This window comes from Siphateles boraxobius, unplaced genomic scaffold (assembly GCF_051911475.1).
Source record: "Siphateles boraxobius isolate OS27281-9 unplaced genomic scaffold, OSU_SipBor_1 9, whole genome shotgun sequence".
Lineage (NCBI taxonomy): Eukaryota > Metazoa > Chordata > Actinopteri > Cypriniformes > Leuciscidae > Siphateles > Siphateles boraxobius.
The window spans coordinates 5,271,983-5,292,641 of NW_027509219.1; the positions used below are offsets into that span (position 1 = coordinate 5,271,983).

The following is a 20,659-nucleotide window of genomic DNA, read 5'->3' on the forward strand; positions in this document are numbered from 1 at the left end:
GGGTCCAGCTGAAGGTAACTACACCATGAAGTGAAAACCTTCCACTTCAGGGCATAAAGTTTCCTTGTGGAGGGAGCTCTGGATTGTAGAATGGTCTCCACAACTTCGGTTGAGAGACCTGACCCTATGAGCTGCACCCCCTCAGAGGCCAAGCCCAACGGTTCCACAGTTCAGGACAAGGGTGAAATATCGAGCCCTCTGCTTGGGACAGAAGGTCTCTCCTGACGGGAAACTCCATAGGAGGCCAATTTAGGAGAAACACTAGATCTGCAAACAATACTCTGCTCTGCCCGGTCACCGCGGGGCTACAAGAAGCAGGCGCAGATGGTCCCTGCGAACTCTCTCCAGTACTCCCGGGAGCTAAGCGATCGGGGAAAAAACATACACACGTAGCCTCGGCCACGTCTGTACCATCGCATCCAGTCCGAGAGGAGTTGGATGCGTGAGGGAGAACCAGAGTGGACAGTGAGACGTCTCTCGAGATGCAAACAGATCCACTTGAGCCTGGCCAAACTCCCTCCATATCTGCTCCATCACCTCGGGGGGGAACATCTAATCTCTGGGCCTCAGCCCCTGTCTCGACAGGATGTCTGCTCCTTGATGACTTATATAGGTGACCACCGATGTGCTGTCTGTGTGGACCCACACATGGTGGCCCCTGAGGTCTCGTAGGCCCCAAAGACCCTAAGTCGAGCATCCTTCCAGGATCCCTACCCAGCCCGTGAGCCCAGCCCGTGATCCCTACCCAGCCCGTGAGCCCAGCCCGTTAACATCATGCGACGACAAGAAGCTGTCAACATGGGGACCTGGGAGAGGAACCAAGGTTTCTTCCACATAACCAGGGCACATTGGCATCGCCGCGTAACCATGATCATGCGAAAGGGGTTGCCACTCGGGGAAAACCCTTACGCTGAACTCAGCGTCTTTCCAGGATCGCTCCCCCAGCCTGTGAAGGAGGTATCTGTCATTAGCATCCTGCGACAACAAAATGCTCTCAACACGGGGACCTGGGACAGGAATCAAGGTTTCTTCCACATAACCAGGGCACGTAGGCATCGCCGCGTAACCCTGATCATGTGGAAGGGGTTGCCCCTCAGGGAAAACCCTTTGGTCCTGAGCGACCAATGCGAGGATCTCATGTACAGCAGGCCAAACGGTATCAAGCAGGACGTTGCTCCCATCAAACCCAACAGTCTCTGAAACTGTTTCACAGTGAGTGACTGGCCTAGCATTATTCTTTTCACAGCTGACAGGATGGACTCTATGCGTGCCGGAGACAGGCCTCGAATCTGACCTGTGGCACGATTTGTGTCAACATTTTGAACTTTAGTTACATGACAGAAACGTACAGAACTATTAAAATCAAAATGGGATGCAATCCCACATCCTTCTCTGGAATGATGAAATACCGGCTGTAAAACCCAGTGTCCCTGCTGGAGGGAGGTACATAATCTATGGCCCTTATGTCCAACAGGAATTTCACTTCTTGTTCCATTACCTGAACCTGCTCGGGGCTCACCACGGTGGGATGAAAGCCCCTTTTGGTCTATATTTGGCAGTAGCTTCCACGCTGCCAAGAATTCTACTAGAGGTACTAGCCTCTCGAGACTGGTTTCTGGATTTAGGTTTTGTTAAGCAATCAGCCCGTCGCCCTGTAATGGCTAACTGGCAGGGAACGACTGAACTGACTGCTCTAGGACCCTCCTCGGAGGGAGTGGGCATCCCAGGGCCACTACGTTTCTGGATGGCACCTGAGATATGTGCTTACTGGAGACCACTGCGCACTGTAACACACGAGATAGCAGGGTTAGCATAACGGTCCCCCGAGGGCACCGTAAAATGAGGTGTTAACCGCTCTGCTTCGGTGGGGAACTGCCCTTGATGGCCTGCGCCCTCGGACATCAGGCCTTTTCTTTGCAGCTTTCTTGGAAATAATTACGGTCCTCAGATCCGTCTTATCCCTTGAAGGCTGCTGTTGAGCTTGCTTTCAGCGCCCCTAGACTTCTTGTGGGGGAACACGGGAAGCCGCGCTCTGTTTTTGTGTGGCACTGTGTGAGGAGCTGGTTTTAAAAGATTGGGGCTGCTCCCCCTCAGCAATCCTGGAGACATGAGTCTGGCGAGGGAGAAGTTTTTGGAAGGCAGCCTTTTCTTGTATGGCTGATTCCTGAACCCTCTCGACGACCGTGTTTACTGCCTCGCCGAAGAGGCCAGATAAAGAGATAGGAAAGTCCATACAAAATATTTTCTCCTTTTCTTTAATATTGCTCAAATTGAGCCAGAAATGTCTCTCAGTGGCCACCAGGGCTGCCATGTCCGGCCGATAGAAATAGCCGTCTCCTTGGCGACCCTGAGAGACAAATCTGTGGCTCGACACATTTCGCAAACTACGTTCGGGCCAATAGCCCCGGCCTCATCAATGTCTCCTAACGTTTCAGCCTGGTAAGCCTGCAGCAGCGACAATGTGTGAAGACATGCTTCAGCCTAACCAGCCGCTGAAAAAGCCTTACCCACCGAAGCTGAAGTTACTCTAACTGGCATGGTGGGTAATAATGTGGCTTTAAGGGAAGATGCAGATTCAAGGGAGAGATAGCTCGCGAGCATCCCGTCTCTCACCCCGCTGACAGATCCATTTGCGAACCCCAAGTCTGAAGTCTTCGCTGTGCCTCGGTAGCAGCAGGACCTGAGCCTTGGGGAACGTGAGCCTGGGCATCCTCGTTAAAAAATTCCAGGCGGGATCGGAGTGTCCACAAAGGAAGCACAATACAGTGCTCACAGTCAGCGCCCTCCAGCACTGACCGTGCATGCTCCTCTCCCAAACAAACAACACATAAAGTGTGTGTGTCCCCACCCGTTAAATAACGCGGGCAGGGGTGCACACACAATCTAAACTGCTGCTTTCTCGCCATAGTCTATAAATAAATATATATAACAGAAAACACCAAATAACAAGGACAATTTCACATAGAGCGCTTGTGAAGACACAGAAGCTGGAGCGGCTGGGATTGAACAGACTTATATAGTTTCCTGGTTCATGACGTCACAAGCCTCTGACGTCCCGTCACACCATTGAACTTATTTTACATGTGCTTCAATAAATCATCATGCAAAGCGTTCCCTTAGCGTCAATCGACGCAACGCGAGTTCCCTTGAAAGGGAAACAACACATTTCAGCACTAGAACGCCTCTTATTTGACAAACGAATGAATTGAATGCCCTGCTAATTAACTAGAGATGTTTTATTTATTTGTATTAGGTTCAGCAAGTCGTTTCAAAAAGTGGTGAGGACAATATCGACCCTGGCAAAAATCCATATTGCTCTGTGACATTCTACATTCTAGAGAGCATTTGATTAGACAGAAGATGTGATGAGAAGCTGAAGTCCGATGTGACGTCATACAAATCTGTGATCGATTTTAGCGGAAGTGAGGGACTGTAAGTTTTGAATGCTTATACCTCCTAAATGTGAATTTTGTCATTGGTTTGGAACACACCAGCTAATTCATAACCTTAAGCCTAGCATATTCATGCTAAAAAATAAAAAACTTAAATTATTTCGGGGGGCCTTAAAGATATATAGCCTATTGCTGACAGACATTGGGAACTAAATGTCAAAAAACAACTATTTATGAGCCAAAAAATTAAGACGTCTCTAATATAAAAAGTATACAGTATAATCCAATATTTGGAGGGAGTGGATTACACTGCAAGTGAACACTATAAACATATTAAAAAAATATTCCATGTTTAATGTAGCTTTATTGACATGATGTCAGTTTGGGTTTATAAAACAACCAAAAAAATCATCCAATGCAAGTGGTTTTGTACTTAACCTGGAATTTTACTTGAAGGAAATATACAAAAAAATAAGAATTATGACTTTACTTAATCAGCTTATTATTAATTAATGTCAAGGAGAATATTTGTGCTAATGTTTATATAGCACTTTGCATGAAATTATAGTTCTACCAGAAAGACTCAGGAGATAAATTGAATAACAATTGCATATTTATTAACAGATCAGCAAGCATACATTTATAAAGTTATTCGGCGTAGGCCCCGTCCTTAGCAAGCAATGTGAGGGTAGCCGAATCTGCATGTCCTGCCTGAAGATGAAGGACCATTTACTATAAATAGTAAATGGTAAAGAGGACCACCTATAGGCACGGCCACAATGGACCATTAGATCGCGATGGGCCGCACATAGACATAGTGTAATAGATGACAGAGGGACAAGGTCCTATGGACCGCGCATAGAAGCCATGATAGTGCAAGGTCATAATGACCACATAAAGACAAGGCCACGATGGACCACTTGACCACGATGAGCAAGCACATGAAAGCCGTTGAGGCGCCGGTCATGATAGACCACATAAACACAAGGTCAGCCTGACCACAGGCCATGATAGGCCACATAAACACAAGGTCAGCTTGACCACAAGGCCGTGATAGACCACATAAACACAAGGACAGCTTGAGCACACGGCCGTAATAGACCACACATAAGCGAGGCCGCAATGGCCAACATACCTCAATGGGCACACGCAGACAAGCCGCTAGGCCACACGAACCAGGCCACGATGGACCGCGAGGACAAGGATCACACAAAGACAAGAGACAGGCTGAAGACAAGCCACGCGGACAGAACTACAACACAGAGACAAACGCAAATATGGCTTATCAGATAATGTGGATTAGAGCTACTGCTCAGTGAATGAGTAGTAAATAACATAGTACCACCACCAGTATTTGCTTGAGGATTTACCTGGATTGTTATTGGAGAGCTTGCTGAGCTTCGAGGATGATTTTAATCAGTCTTATATAGGATTCAAAAGCTGAGGAAGACCATCTGCATATGATCTTAATAGACCTCTTTCGGCTGCTATAGTGGCTGCCCCAATCTAAAGGAGTGGCAGGTATAGAGAGGAAGAAAGACAGTAGCTTTTGATAACAGTAGCTAAGGGAGTCCTGAACCAGGCCTTAGAAAGAAGTGCTCCGTTGGGTAATATGGATAGAGGGGTGTAATATGAAGTTCTAGGGCAGATTTTAAGAGTTTTTAAAACATAGATTTGAAAGGACAAACATTTTTATTGATTTAGAAGTGTTAGTGTGATGCCGAAGCCTTGAGCGTCATTCTTAGAGTGCTAAAGAAAGAGAAAAGAATTTAGGCGAGAAGCATAAATAGAAAGGAAAGACCACGGGCAGGATCGAAATATAAAACTTCTGAACTGAAATCCCCGGGACACATGAAGCCGTAAAAGCATATAAAACACGGCTTATAGCAGGATATGCATGCATGGAAAGATCATAGCGGATAGAGATGATTAATACTGGTTAAAGAGCAAAGTAATATGTGGCGTTTTTCTTGAGGTGCTAGAGGATTTAGCTAGGCCCTTTAGAAATAAGCGAACGGAAGTTTGCAGTAAAAAGACTGGAGAATTAGGATTGATAACTTTGCGTAAAATTGAATACCTTCGAGCGATCTACGAATGAAGAAATATTTAATTACAATTTCCGTAATTGTAGCTGAGGAAGGAATCACCGGCTGTGATCAGGATGGGAAAAGAGGAATCTGGAAGAAAAGCAAAACTTTATAACTGAGACAAAGCAGAAGTATGAGCTAGGAGGAAGCCGTGCCTTCGTGAAGTACGGTCTAGCTGGATTAAGCAGATCTAATTTAGCATCTCTCTGTTAGAGGAAGGCAGGGTGAAGGATCTAAGTTGGCTGAAGGGCAAAGCAATCGGAATCCTGAAATTAAAGCATGTAGCTAAGGCATTGCAGTGGCAAGGAAGGTGCATGATCTTAGTTATAAGATTAAACTACTGATTGCCAGATAAAGATCTCAGAATGGCATAAGCGTCTGATGAGAAGATCTGCCTTAATGATAATCATCGTAATCATACGAATATAACCAACTAATTTGACTTCTTAATACGATACTTACCTGAAGTAAGGTGACGATGTCCCGTCAAGAGCTACTATCATTACCTCAATGATACTTGATGATCTGTTGTCTTTTTAGCGTAGAATCCATTTCTCAGATGTGCAGCATATACGACACATGGCTCCCAAGTTGCGTTTTGTAGTAATGGTTTTATTCATGGCTGGGAGATCGCTAGCCACAACAACCAATTGAGTCTCTTGAATAGAAAGATACATGAACATGTAATTCATACGATTGAGTAAAGACAATGTCACTCGAGTCTTCTTCGCTGTGATTAGATCCGGTGATTGGTTTGTTATAAACTAATATGGCTGATAGTTTTACTGGGTTAAGCAATTTTGGCTAAGTATATGTGGCCTTTGACCAGAGCATCCTTAGTCTGCATTTCTCTGTATATTTAATGTGGAAATACCCATCACACAAAATATTTCTATCACACTATCTTTGGATTAAAATAGTCACCAGGAAAGATTTTGTGTTACAGCGATTGTACACGTTTTCTAATATTGTAGATCTAAATGTTAAGTATTAAAGGACCTTAATAATAGGGTGTAAAAGTTGTTCGTGAAATTTCAACACTTATGTAAATATGTCATTTACTTCCATTGTAGAGAAATCTACTGCAGTGTGTGCATAACAGCCAACTTGCTCTCTTTTAACTCGGCTTTTTTTCTTTTTTTGTACACACACACGCATCGTGATATTCATAACATGATATGCTCCCTGGTTAAAGTCTGCAATAATTGCTAGATGTTGGGAAGTCGAGATCTTCCCGCGATCGGGAAGTGATCGATAAATAATATATCTGTAAATGCCGAAGCAATAACGAATGCATAGAGGGGCATGTAACGAGTTGAATTAGGTAGGCTACTCTCCTATTATCTTTGGGGTCAATTTGACCCCATTCAATGTTTAACGTCTGTAAATACATTCTTTTTTTTCTTTTTTTTGCTTCAGATTTACATTCTTTGTTTTCTTTTTTTTTGCTTCAGATTTAATGACTTTTCCTAATTTAATGGGGACAACTCTGTAAAAATAAAATTAACCTGCTTATAGTTTTTCAATGTCCTGTACACATTTTGTAGCATCGGTGTTCCTTGGGGTCAATTTGACCCCAGGCTCTTTTAGCTGTATAAAACATAAGAAATATTAAAATTTCACACATATTTGTTTTGGTTGTTTTATTGAGGTCACTATAACATGTTATAATTGTATAATGTTCATTATAATTTTACATAAATGTATTCCCCCCGTGCCGTGGGGGAGGGGAAAACATAATTCTCATGGTTTACCAAACAAAGGGGAGGAGCAAACATTATAAAAGCATGAACAGAAGCCTTCTAAACCATTTCTCTTTGTGCTCTGTGTTCTCTCTATGTTCTCCATCTCTCTCATTTGAAAATGACATCTAAACACCCTTGGCCCCCTCCTCCTGATCTTTGGAACCTCCACGTGTGGCTCCTGGACGGGATGAGGCTGGTTGAGTATCCTACTACCAGCGGTGGTGGTTACCATCACTTCCGCTTAGCATCGTCCACGAGACATGTCTACGCGTTGAAGTGGAACCTCTTCGTCAACTGGGCTCTTCTCACCAAGAAGACCCCCTGAGATGTTCGATCAGTGTCGTACTTTCCTTCCTTCAAGAAGGGTTGGAGCGAAGGCTGTCTCCCTCCACCCTGAAAGTATACGTTGCCGCTATTGCCGCACACCATGTTACAGTGGAAGTTAAGTCCGTAGGAAAGCACGACCTGATCGTCAGGTTCCTGAGGGGAGCGAGGAGACTGAATCCTCCTCGCCCTCCTCTTGTTCTCTCTTGGGACCTCTCAGTGGTTCTAAATGCTCTGCAGAGTGTTCCCTTTGAGCCTTTGCAATCAGTGGAGCTTAAGTTCCTGTCAATGAAGACAGCGCTGCTTGTTGCGTTGGCCTCCATCAAGAGGTAAGGGGACCTGCACACATTCTCCATTGACGAAGCGTGCCTGGAATTCGGGCCGGCTTACTCTCACGTGATCCTGAGACCCCAGCCTGGATATGTGACACCCCCCCCCCCCCCCCCAAAGTATTCTAAAAAAAAAGGTACACAACTGTTTTCAACATTGATAATAATCTTAAATGTTTCTTTAATATGTTCACAAATCATATTATACTGATTTCTGAAGGATCATGTGACACTGAAGACTGGAGTAATGATGCTGAAAATTCAGCTTTGATCACAGGAATAAATTACGCTTTTTACTATATATTCACATAGAAAACAGCTGTTTTACATTGAAATAATATTTCACAATATTACTGGGTTTGTTTTGTATTTTTAATCAAATAAATACAGCCTTGGTGAGCATAAGTGACTTCTTTTAAAAACATTAAAAATCTTACCGACCCCAAACTTTTGAACGGCAGTGTATATATGTATATGTATTTTGTAAATATATATACGAACACCTAGTTTGTTGTGCCTTGTATATAGGCATGTGTAGGGCTGCATAAAATAATAACAATAGCCTAGGTAGCAGGCAGCCTATAAATCGTTAAAAATGAACACATATTGAGCAGATATCCACAAACACAGTATTTAACAGTAAACACAGGTCTAAACATTAAAATATTCACCATATTAGAATAAACACTCAGGTACTAGCATACTTGTATCTCATTTCATAACATTTTAGGCTGGCACCAGTTTAGTAGCTACAATGTAAAGTTTATGCAACAATAAAACACTTAGCCTACTATTATGTCTCTTACCTTAAAAATTGTTCTCATAATCAAAACGTTGTCTTTTGAGGTAAATCCAAGGTAAATCCACAGCACAAACAGTCTTCCAAACTGATGAAAAGTAGAGAAATACTGGAGTCGCTGATTCTTTGTTTAGAGCTGATGAGGGCGTTAACAGCTCTGCGTTCCTTCACGTGGATCATTTGAATGAGAACAGCTCGCGAACGTGGGGGTGTGGTCAAATTAAAGTTAATGAGCTGGGGCTGGAGAAACTGTACATGTCGTTGCTTTCATACGGATTTCTTAAACCGAGAATATTTGTTTTTGATATGATTTACTTCATTTAAAAAAGGAGACTTCAAGCTTTGTAAAGACATTACTTTCTTGTGTGGGTGGCAAGTATTGGCTGAGTTACAGATAATTTTCTGTGGCGTTTCAGAATGAACTTCACATTGAGAGAGAAGACAGAACGTGCATCATGTTTTTGTTCTTTATTTTACGAAAAACACAACTTTCTGTTTTTATTATTAGTGTACACAAAAAGACATTTAACAGTCTCTTTTGCACTGATAAGAAAAAAAGCGAGACTATCGCGCCGGCGCGATAGCCGACTCCAGGGGGTTAACTGAAGTTGTTGAGGCCACAATTACTCTAGAGCTCCCTGCACAGGAAACAAACCGGTTTCCTCCATGGTGCGTTGGAGCAGTATGGCGGCTTTGTAGCCTTGTATTTGGAGTATCCCTACAAGAGGTGTGTGATGCGGCCGGCAGATCCTTTCTGCACACACTCATTGGGTTTACGACCTAGTTTTGGGCTTCACTCCTGGGTCCCAGGTGATTCTGTCTTTGTTGTGCTTGCCTGATTTCACACAAGACAGGCACTGGTCACTATGGTGGCGTTGGTATAGATGTTCCCACAGCGTCATTTTGACGCAATGCGAGTTCCCTTGAAAGGGAACGCCTCGGTTATGCCTGTAACCTCGGTTTCCTGAAGAGGGAACGAGATGTTGCGCCACCCTGCCATACTTCCGGCGCGCCTGTGATCGACTTGTTTCGACCCATCACAAGTTGACGATGTTTGGTCTGGGTGCGCTTTATAGCTTCCTGCCATGACGTCACCCGCCTATACGCCATTGGACTGATTTTACAAGTGCTTCATGACGCAATCACGCAGAGCGTTACCATAGTGTCATCTTGATGCAACGTATCGTTCCCTTTTCGGGGAACCGAGGTTACAGTTGTAACCGAAGCGTTCTGTTTCATGGACATTTAGTTTGTATGTTCTTATTTTTTTCTGTGTTTAACATTTATTCATTTAGCAGACGCCTTTATCCAAAGCGTCTTACGAATGAGGAGAGCAATTGTAGCAACCAAAACAGTTAGTCCCAGTTAGTCTATCACAGTACTACGATTTTGAAGAAAAAAAAATAGATATATAGAATAGAAAGTGTTAGTATTAATGGGTCAAGTATTGGCAAAGTGTTAGTTTCTGTTTTCCTTGTTTCCCATGATCCCATGGCTCTCAGTTCTAGTTGTTCGGTATTGTCTATGCTTTTTGATGTGAAGCTGTTACGTTTATTTGCTCCCATTCTTGTTTTGGATTATCTTCTTTGTTTTTCATTTTGTAAATTAGTGCTGCATATTGGCTCCACCTCTCCTTTGCCTTGCCCGCCGTAACATCAAGCTGTTAAAGAGGATGGACTCAGCAAGTTTAATGGCTGATGGAATCTGCAATCACAAAACGTTCACCTTATGTTTGGTATGGTATTCATTTTATTGTTTTTTTCTGCCCTAACTGCCTTAACTGCTCAAAACAATAAGGCCTAGAGACCCCTTAATTTGTTATAGTGGTCTCAAACTCCCCAATACTCAGCTGCACACAGACATACACATACCCTTTTGACCCTAGGTGGTGCAATAGTAAACACTTTTATGCTTTTGCTTAGATTCACGCAAACATATCATGGACCCTCATGACAAAAGGGTATCAAAAGAATTTAGATTCATCAAATTGTTCCAAAGATATAAATTGATAAGTGATTTGAACCATGGATACAAAATTAATTGGCTTATCTTCTTAAATATTTGACAAATTAAAATTATTTAAATACGATTTGTCGTCAGTCTCTCTTTCTGCATTAAAAGTAGTCGGACTGTCCTTTCTGCATTAAAAGTAGTTGGACTGTCAGAGCTGATATCCTTGTGGGTAGCACTCCGACACATAACCCTGTTAAGTAAGTCCTGACTTTTTGTACTTAATACTTAATGACCAAAGTTCGAGCCTCTGCTCAAGGTCTTTTCCCATTTCCCTTGCTCCTGTTACTTCCTGTTGCTAAATTTTGGGCCATGACCAAAAAATAATTGGCTATATCTTAAAAATGATTTGACAAATTAAAGTTATTTTGACAATATTTTCATGCACCTTTGTGTGCATGTGTGTGGAGGTACTTATAGCAAAAATAAAAATAAATTTTTTGGAAAACTCTCAGGTATAATACATAGTACTGACATTTCTAAAAACAACAAAAGGGTTCAACCCAATAATTGCCCCTTTAGCTGTATTTTTATATCTGTATTTAGATAAAATCAGATGTGGGAAGTTTGTGGACTGGAAGTTTGTCCAAACTATATTAAAAGCCGATTTCAAATGTAATTCTGTTACCTTATTTTTTGCCAAATCATGATTTTTGTCCTCACCACTTTTTGAAAGCCACTGGGAAAAAATAGCTTGCAGAACTGATGTGCAACACACAGAATATCTCTCTCCTGTCTCCAATATCTACGTAATTGAATTCACACATGCAACACAAAATACCATTGCACATACTGTTCAGTGGTTGAATGGTAAGCAGTGTATTATCAGATCCGATGAACACATAGGTCAACTGGAAAACTGCTGCCACAGACAAGTGTGGCTGAGAACTTACACAGAGGATGATCCAATATGTACACCTTAACAAATGGGGCTCAAATATATTTCTAGGCTTCTAGATAGCTTTTCTGCACAGCCATTATAGGCCATATCAGCTCGCAGTGTACCTGGTTGCCATGACAACTTCACACTTGCAGATCGATCTGCATAAGAAATTGCAATGCGGCTGTGTGATTGTGCTGTGTTCATATTCATTAATAGAGTGTACTCTCATTCACTTTACACATTCCCTATTGAGTTAAATAATTAAAATTGTTTATTTAAACTATCTTGCTGTCTGACTGACTTTATTTGACAAATACACACCATAATTACAAAGCAAAAAACAGATTTGTGATAGCTTTACAAATTTATTAAAAAAACGTCTCGGTTACGTATGTAACCCTAGTTCCCTGATAGGGAACGAGACGCTGCGTCAAACGCTGCGGGAACGCCCCTGCGTTGTGCGTCATGAAGCACGTATGGAATCAGCCCAATGGAGAGATGAAACGTCATAGGCGGGTGACGTCATCGACCAGGAAACTATAAAGCACCCCAAAAACACAAGCGCATTAGCTTCTGATAGGCTTGAAGGAAGCGCTAACGGGAGTGCCGGGAGTATGGCGGAGCGACGCAGCGTCTCGTTCCCTATCAGGGAACTAGGGTTACATACGTAACCGAGACGTTCCCTTTCAAGGGAACTTCGAGCTGCGTCAAACGCTGCGGGAACGCGAATACCCACGTCGCCATAGGACCAAATGACCGTCATGTGAGACTAGCGCACAGAGGACGAGAGCACCTGTGCCCCAGGGGTAGAGCTTAAGTCTAGGTCATAGAACTTAATAAAAGTATGCGGTGAAGAGCATCCAGCCGCATCACAAACATCACTCAGGGAAACCCCCGACAAAAGAGCTTTAGAAGCAGCCATACTCCTGGTAGAGTGAGCTCGGACAACCAAAGGTGAAGGCTGGCCAGCCGACTCATAAGCAAGTGAGATAGCCTCAACCACCCACTTGCTCATTCTCTGTTTAGACGCCGGACACCCTTTCCTGGGTGGCCCGAAACATACAAAAAGTTGTTCTGATTTCCTCCACAGGGCAGCTCTGTGGACATAAGCGTCTAATGCCCTAACAGGGCAGAGTGAATTAAGTTTCTCCTGGTCCGATGACATAAATGGAGGAGGACAGAAAGCCTGCAGAACCGTAGGTCTAACAATATTAGTAGGAACCTTAGGAACGTAACCTGGTCTAGGATGCAGAAAAGCTTTAACCATGCCAGGTGCAAATTCCAGGCACGAGGGTGAAACCGACAGAGCCTGCAAATCTCCGATTCTTTTTAGTGAAGAGATAGCAAGCAAAAAGATAGTCTTAAAAGTGAGAAACTTCTCGGGAACTTCTTCGATAGGTTCAAAAGGAGCTAGGGAAAGACCTTCTAATACAATGGCCAGATCCCAAGTCGGCACCCTCGTACGAACTGCTGGCCTCAGCCTCAAAGTGCCACGGAGGAAACGAGTTATAAGCGGGTGTCTCCCAAGAGAAACTCCACTGAAAGGGACGTGGTAAGCAGCTAGTGCCGCCACATACACCTTTAGTGTGGAGGGGGATAACCCTGTGGAGAAGCGCTCCTGCAGGAATTCCAGCACTGCACCCACTGGGCAGTTAACTGGGTCCTGCAGGTGTTCTCCACACCAAGAAGTGAAAAGTTTCCACTTCAAGGCATAAAGCTTCCTCGTGGATGGAGCTCTGGAGTTAAGAATGGTCTCAACAACCTCGGTTGAGAGACCGGAGTCTATGAGCTGGGCCCCCTCAGAGGCCAAGCCCACAGTTTCCACAATTCTGGGCGGGGGTGAAGTATCGTGCCCCCCGCCTGGGAGAGTAGATCCCTCCTGACCGGGAGCTCCAAAGGAGAACCGTCCAGGAGAGAAATCAGGTCCGCAAACCATACTCGGGCCGGCCAGAACGGGGCTACTAGTAGTAGACTGACCCCGTCCCGGCGGACCCTCTCCAGAACTCCTGGTAACAGAGCAATCGGGGGAAAGGCGTACAGACGTGACCTCGGCCACGGCTGCACCATAGCATCCAACCCCAGGGGGGCTGGAAGAGTGATGGAGAACCACCGATGACAATGAGTGGTCTCCTTGGAAGCGAATAGGTCCACCTCGGCGCGACCGAAACTCAACCAAAGGAGCTCCACCACCTCGGGGTGGAGTCTCCATTCCCCTGGCCTCGGCCCCTGCCTCGACAGGGAGTCTGCTACCACATTCAAATACCCAGGGAGATACATTGCTCTCAGAGATAGTAGCTTCCCTTGGGACCACAGGAGGATCTGACGGGCCAACTTGTAAAGCCGGCGAGACCGCAGGCCCCCCTGATGATTTATATAAGAGACCACCGACGTGTTGTCTGATTGAACTAACACATGATGGCCTCTCAGGTCTGTTAGGAAGTGTTTCAGAGCCTGAAACACAGCCAACATCTCTAGACAATTTATGTGCCACGAAAGATGATGATCCTGCCACAGACCTTGGGCTGGGCGACCACTCATGACCGCCCCCCACCCTGTGAGGGAAGCATCCGTCGTTAGCGTTATGCGACGACAAAGAGCCCCCGGCACAGGACCTTTGGATAGGAACCAAGTTTCTCTCCACATGACCAGAGCACGAAGGCAGCGCCGCGTGACTTTGAACGTGCGGAGCGGATTTCCCCTCGGGGAGAATCCCTTGGTCCTGAGCCACCACTGTAGCGGTCTCATGTACAACAGGCCGCAAGGTATAACGTTGGACGCTGCTGCCATCAGACCCAACAGTCTCTGAAACTGCTTGACAGTGAGTAGCTGGCCTAGCTTCACTTGTTTCACAGCTGAGAGAATCGAAGCGATGCGGGTCGGAGAGAGTCGCGCCCGCATCGATACCGAATCCCAAACGACACCCAGAAAAGTGGTCTTCTGGGAAGGAGATAATACACTTTTCTTTGCGTTCAGCCTCAACCCCAACTTTCTGATATGAGCTAGGACGACATCTCGATGCCGAACCGCCATCTGCTCGGTCTGGGCTAAAATCAACCAATCGTCGATGTAATTGAGAATACGAATGCCCTGAAGCCTCAGAGGCACTAGTGCTGCATCCATGCATTTCGTGAAAGTGCGGGGAGATAAAGCTAGGCCAAACGGAAGAACCCTGTACTGGTACGCCTCGCCCCCGAAGGCGAACCTCAGGAACTTCCTGTGTTGTGGAAGGATGGACACATGGAAGTATGCGTCCTTCAGATCTATCGTGACAAACCAGTCCTCGGACCTGATTTGAGACACGATCTGCTTGATAGTGAGCATCTTGAATTTTAGCTTCCCTACCGAGCGATTCAATATGCGCAGGTCTAAAATTGGACGCAACCCCCCATCCTTCTTTGGAACGATGAAATATCGGCTGTAATAACCTGACTCCAAACTGGGAGGAGGAACCCGTTCTATAGCCTCTTTTTGAAGGAGCGTTTTCACCTCTTGTTCCAATACCAGAGCCTGCTCGGGGCCCACCACTGTGTGCAGAACCCCTCTGAATTTTGGTGGACGACACCTGAACTGGATAGCATAACCCTTTTCTACTGTCTGCAGGACCCAATGAGATATTTTTGGAAGGCTTTTCCACTCTGCCAGAAATTCTACTAAGGGTACCAGCCTCTCGAGACTGGCCTCTGGTGTAACTTGAGCAGCAGACGCAGCGCCCTGTAACGGCGCACCGGCAGGGAACAACTGGTCTGACCGCTCTGAGACCCTCCTCAGAGGGAGCGAGCGTCCCTCGGGAAAGCGCTCGCTGGGATCGTCTGTGCCCCGGCATAAAGGCGGGGTTGGCAGAACGAGCCCCTGAGGGCACCGAGGAGGAATGGGCACCGTAAAAAGAGGTGAACACCTTTCCGCCTCGGTGGGGACCACCCTCAGCATCCTGAACGGCTTGGCGTCAGGACTTCTTCTTAGCCGAAGCCTTCTTAGCCAATATAACTGTCCTCAGATCAGTTCTACTGGGAGAAGGCTTCGGCTGAGAGTGTCGCGGCTGAGCCCACTGTCCAGCAGGGGGAGCACGAGACGCGACACTCTGCCTCTGCTGCGCTCTATGTGATGAGCTCGAAGACGGCCGGGGCTGCTCCCGCCCAGCAGCCCCAGGGACATGAACTTTAAGGGGAAGAAACTTTTTAAAAGCTGCAGTTTGTTTCTTTTCTTCTTGGAATTTATCGATAACTGAATTCACAGCATCACCAAACAACCCCATGGGAGAAAGAGGAGCATCTAAAAGAAAAGCTTTTTCTCTCTCTTTAATATTAGTCTGATTTAACCACAAATGTCTTTCTGCGGCCACCAGAGCTGCCATAGAACGACCCATTAATTTGGCCGATTCTCTGGTGGCACGCAGGGATAAATCAGCAGCCTGACGCAGTTCACGAACTACGTCAGTACTGACCTCCTCACTCTCACTCATGTCCCTTAGCAGATCAGCCTGGTATGCCTGCAAGATTGACATAGTATGCAGACATGACGCAGCCTGACCTGCTGCCGAATATGCTTTACCCACTAAAGCCGAAGTGTTTCTTAAAGGCTTGGTGGGTAATGCCGGTGCCTTAAAAGATGATGCTGCTTCGGGGGAGAGATGGCTCGCAAGCGTCTCTTCCACACGAGGCAAAGCACCATAACCATGAGCCTTGGCTCCCATAATATTAGCGTATGTTGAAGTCTGGGGACTAAACACTCTATATGACACCGGTTTTCTCCATGATTTCGACACCTCGGTGTGGAGATCATGGAAAAACGGCAGGCACCGGCGTGGAGGCTGCACACGTGACGGCAAAAATCTCTCATCCAACTTTGATTTAGAAACAGACTCCTGTCTAGTCACTGGCCATTCAATATTAAGTTTTTCAACAGCTCTTGTTAACACCTCCATAAGCTCATCACTCTCAGGAGTGTGGGGTGGCGAATCCTCCACATCTCCCTCAACACTAACAACATCAAGTTCCTCAGAACTGGATAGCTGCAGCATTGGTGCCTCAGCCCGAGCGGAAGAAACCGCAGCGCGTGCTTCCGAACCCGGGACTGAGGCACTGGATCTCACAGGTGAAGGGAGAGATAAGGCAGAGCCCGTCTCAAACCCCGCTGTGAGATCCATCTGCGATCCCCACGATAAGCGCCGCCGCTCTGCCTCGGCAGAAGCGGGACCCGAACCGCGGGGAGCGCGCACCGAACCGCTCTCCTCAAAGAGCGACCGGCGGGAGCGGAGCGTCCTTAACGGCAAACGCTCGCAATGCTCACAGTCTGCTCCCTCGAGAGCAAACTGGGCATGCTGAACTCCCAAACAAACAACACAAAGATCATGTGTATCCCCGCTCGTTAAATAACGCGAGCAGGGAGGAACACACTTTCTAAACTGCTGTTCGTCCGCCATAATCTCTCAATATATATATATATAGGGATAAATTGTTTGTGTGGTGCAGGGTATGTAAGACAGACAATATCACACAGGGACAGATTCACATGTAGCGCGACTGAAAGCACAGAAGCTAATGCGCTTGTGTTTTTGGGGTGCTTTATAGTTTCCTGGTCGATGACGTCACCCGCCTATGACGTTTCATCTCTCCATTGGGCTGATTCCATACGTGCTTCATGACGCACAACGCAGGGGCGTTCCCGCAGCGTTTGACGCAGCTCGAAGTTCCCTTGAAAGGGAAATATATCAGATCCTCTGCAGATCCTCTCAATTTCTGTCAGGTTTGATTGGGAGCTGTTTCTGGTGAACAATTTTCAGGTTTCTCCAGAGATGTTTTGTTTGATTGGGTTCAAGTCTGGGCTCTGGCTGGGCCACTCAAGGACATTCAAAGAATTTTCCTGAAAAGACCTGTTTCCTGTTTTGGCTGTGTGCTTAGGGTCATTGTCCTATTGGAATGTGAACCTTCGGCCCAGTCCTAGGCCCGCTAATTAAGGATATATCTGTTTTGCTGAGTTCAGCTTTCTTTCTGCTCAGAGTAGTTCCCCAGTCTCTGCTGCTGACATTACCTCCTAGAAGTCTGGCGCTGAAGCTGGTGTATCCGTGACAGTTGACACCATTGACCACAACATTCTAATAAATAGACTAGAAAACTATGTTGGCATTAGTGGAATTGCACTAGCATGGTTTAAATCATACTTATCTGACCGTTATCAGTTTGTGGCAGTAAATGAAGAGATGTCTTATCGGTCAAAAGTTCAGTATTGCGTACCACAAGGCTCAGTACTAGGACCGCTGCTGTTCACTCTGTACATGCTACCGTTAGGAGATATCATTAGGAAACATGGAATTAGTTTTCACTGTTATGCTGATGATACTCAGCTCTGTATTTCCTCAAAACCTAACGAAACTTACCAATTCACAAAATTAACGGAATGCATAGCTGATATAAAAAACTGGATGACTAATAATTTCCTACTTCTAAATTCTGGAAAAACAGAGATTCTAATTATTGGACAAAAAACTTCCACACGCAATAACCTAGAATACTGTTTAACACTTGATGGCTGCTCTGTCAAGTCTTCGTCATCAGTTAGGAACCTGGGTGTGCTCTATGATACCAATCTCTCATTTGAAAGTCACGTGTCTAGTATCTGTAAAAGCGCATTTTTCCATCTGAAAAATATATCTAAATTACGTCATATGCTCTCATTGACCAATGTGGAACAATTAGTTCATGCGTTCATGACCTCAATGCTAGATTATTGTAATGCTCTACTGGGTGGTTGCCCTGTACGCTTAATAAACAAACTACAGCTGGTCCAAAACGCAGCCGCTAGAGTTCTTACCAGAACCAGGAAGTATGACTATATTGGCCCGGTTCTGTCAACACTGCATTGGCTCCCTATTAAACATCGTAAACATTTTAAAATATTGCTGATTACTTACAAAGCACTAAATGGTTTAGCTCCGCAGTACTTGAGCGAGCTCTTAACCCATTATAGTCCTTCACGTCTATTGCGATCTCAAAATTCTGGCCAGTTGATAATACCTAGAATATCAAATCAACTGCTGGCGGTAGATCCTTTTCCTACTTGGCACCAAAACTTTGGAACACTCTTCCTAACATTGTCCGGGAAGCAGACACAGTCTGTCAGTTCAAATCTAGACTAAAAACACATCTCTTTGGCTTAGCATACACATAACACATTATAGATTGCTATAATTCAATGTTAGGCTGCATAGTTTAGATCAGCCGGAACCGGGAACACTTCCCATAAATCCTGATGTACTTTGTACATCATAAGAAGGATGGCGTCTACGCTAATATTAGTCTCTCTCTTTCTCCCGAGGTTTACCGCAAATCGCCGGATCCAGGCCATATCTAGATCTGATGAAGGACCATCACATGGACACGACGACAACGCATCCCTGAAGTGCCAGCCTCATCAACACTGTGAAGGCCTCATGGACACCTCAACAAACTCATCTCCATACCGGCGTGATGACTCCGACCCCTAACCAGATGAACTGGATAAATATTGTGAAAGTTCTGATCCAATCTGACTTCTGACCTATTGTGCCGCCTAAATCATAATCATACACTGTTCGTTTGTTGGCCAAAGGAGGACTGGCCCCCCGACTGAGCCTGGGTTCTCCCAAGGTTTTTTTCTCCATTCTGTCACCTGATGGAGTTTTGGTTCCTTGCCACTGTCGCCTTTTTTTTCGCCTTCATTCGCCATTGGCTTTTGGCTTGCTTAGTTGGGGACATTTAACATTTAATTTTGAATTTAACAATACTGTTACAACTTTACTTTCCTGTTATCTCTGTAAAGCTGCTTTGAAACAATTTGTATTGTAAAAGCGCTATATAAATAAAGGTGACTTGACTTGACAGTACACCCCCCCCCACGGCCAGCTTCTGATGGCGGAACAGACCGACGACGGGGGCGACCACGACCTCTTGGCGCTGGACGATTGGGATGTTCAGAGTGGGGTCCAGAATATCCTGTCGGTGGACCCAGCACCTCTTCTTCGGGACCAAATCCCTCCCAATCGACAAGATACTCCAGGTGGCTGCCCCGTCGTCGGGAGTCTAGGATGTCGTGAAGCCAGTAGATATTCTCGTCCTCGGGATCCACGGGGGGAGGAGGTACGTCCTCAGCACCAGACCCTGGGGAAGAAGGAGTGAGAGGATTAGTGTAGGGTTTGAGTAGGGACACGTGAAATGAAGGTGAGATACAGTAGTGAGCAGGGAGTGACAACGGGTAGGTGACTTTGTTGATCTGCCTCTGTATGGCGAACAGACCGATGTACCTGGGACTCAGCTTGCGACAGGGCTGCCAGAGACGGATGTCCCTGGTGGAGAGCCAGACCATTTGCCCAGGTTGATATAAAGGTGTAGCAGATCGTCTTGCGTCGGCCTGGCCCTTGTGTCTCCGAACAGCCCTTTGCAGATAGACGTGTGTTGAGTCCCAGACCCTCTCGCTCACCTGGAACCAGTGGTGGACTGCTGGAACGTCGGAAGGCTCTCCTGACCAGGGAAACAGGGGCGGCTGGAAGCCGAGTATGCACTGGAAGGGTGTGAGTCCTGTGGTGAATTGCTTTAGAGAGTTTTGTGCATACTCGGCCCAGGGAAGGTAACGGCTCCAGCAGTCCTGATGGTCGTGGCAATATGACCGCAGGTATCTACCGATCTCCTGTATTGTAACCAGAGGTTAAACTGACTGAAACCCCCAAGAGGTTGAAGAAGGCTTTCCAGACTCGGGATATGAACTGAGGTCCACGGTCAGATACAATGTCTTCAGGTATGCCGAAGTGACGGAATATTTGATTGAAGAGTGTTTCAGTGGTTTCGAAGGTAGTAGTTAGACCAGGTAGAGGGATGAGTTTACAGGCTTTCAAGAAACGATCAATTACAACCAGGATGCATGTATGGGAATCTGAAGAAGGTAAGTCGGTTATGAAGTAAATGCCGAGATGAGACCAAGGCCTTGTGGGTACAGGAAGTGGTACTAGTTTTCCCTCCGGGAGGCGACGAGGAACTTTGGCCATGGCACAGACTGAACAGCTCTACACATATCGGGAGACCTCCTGGGTCATATCGGGCCACCAGTAGCGTTGTTGGATGA

The 20,659-nt window shown here is 45.7% G+C and overlaps 1 protein-coding gene across 2 annotated transcripts in view; it reads left to right on the forward strand.

Annotated features, from left to right (window-relative positions):
• Positions 1-20,659, forward strand: part of gpr153 (G protein-coupled receptor 153) — a 149,159-nt gene that overhangs the window by 88,335 nt on the left and 40,165 nt on the right. The window lies entirely within an intron of this gene.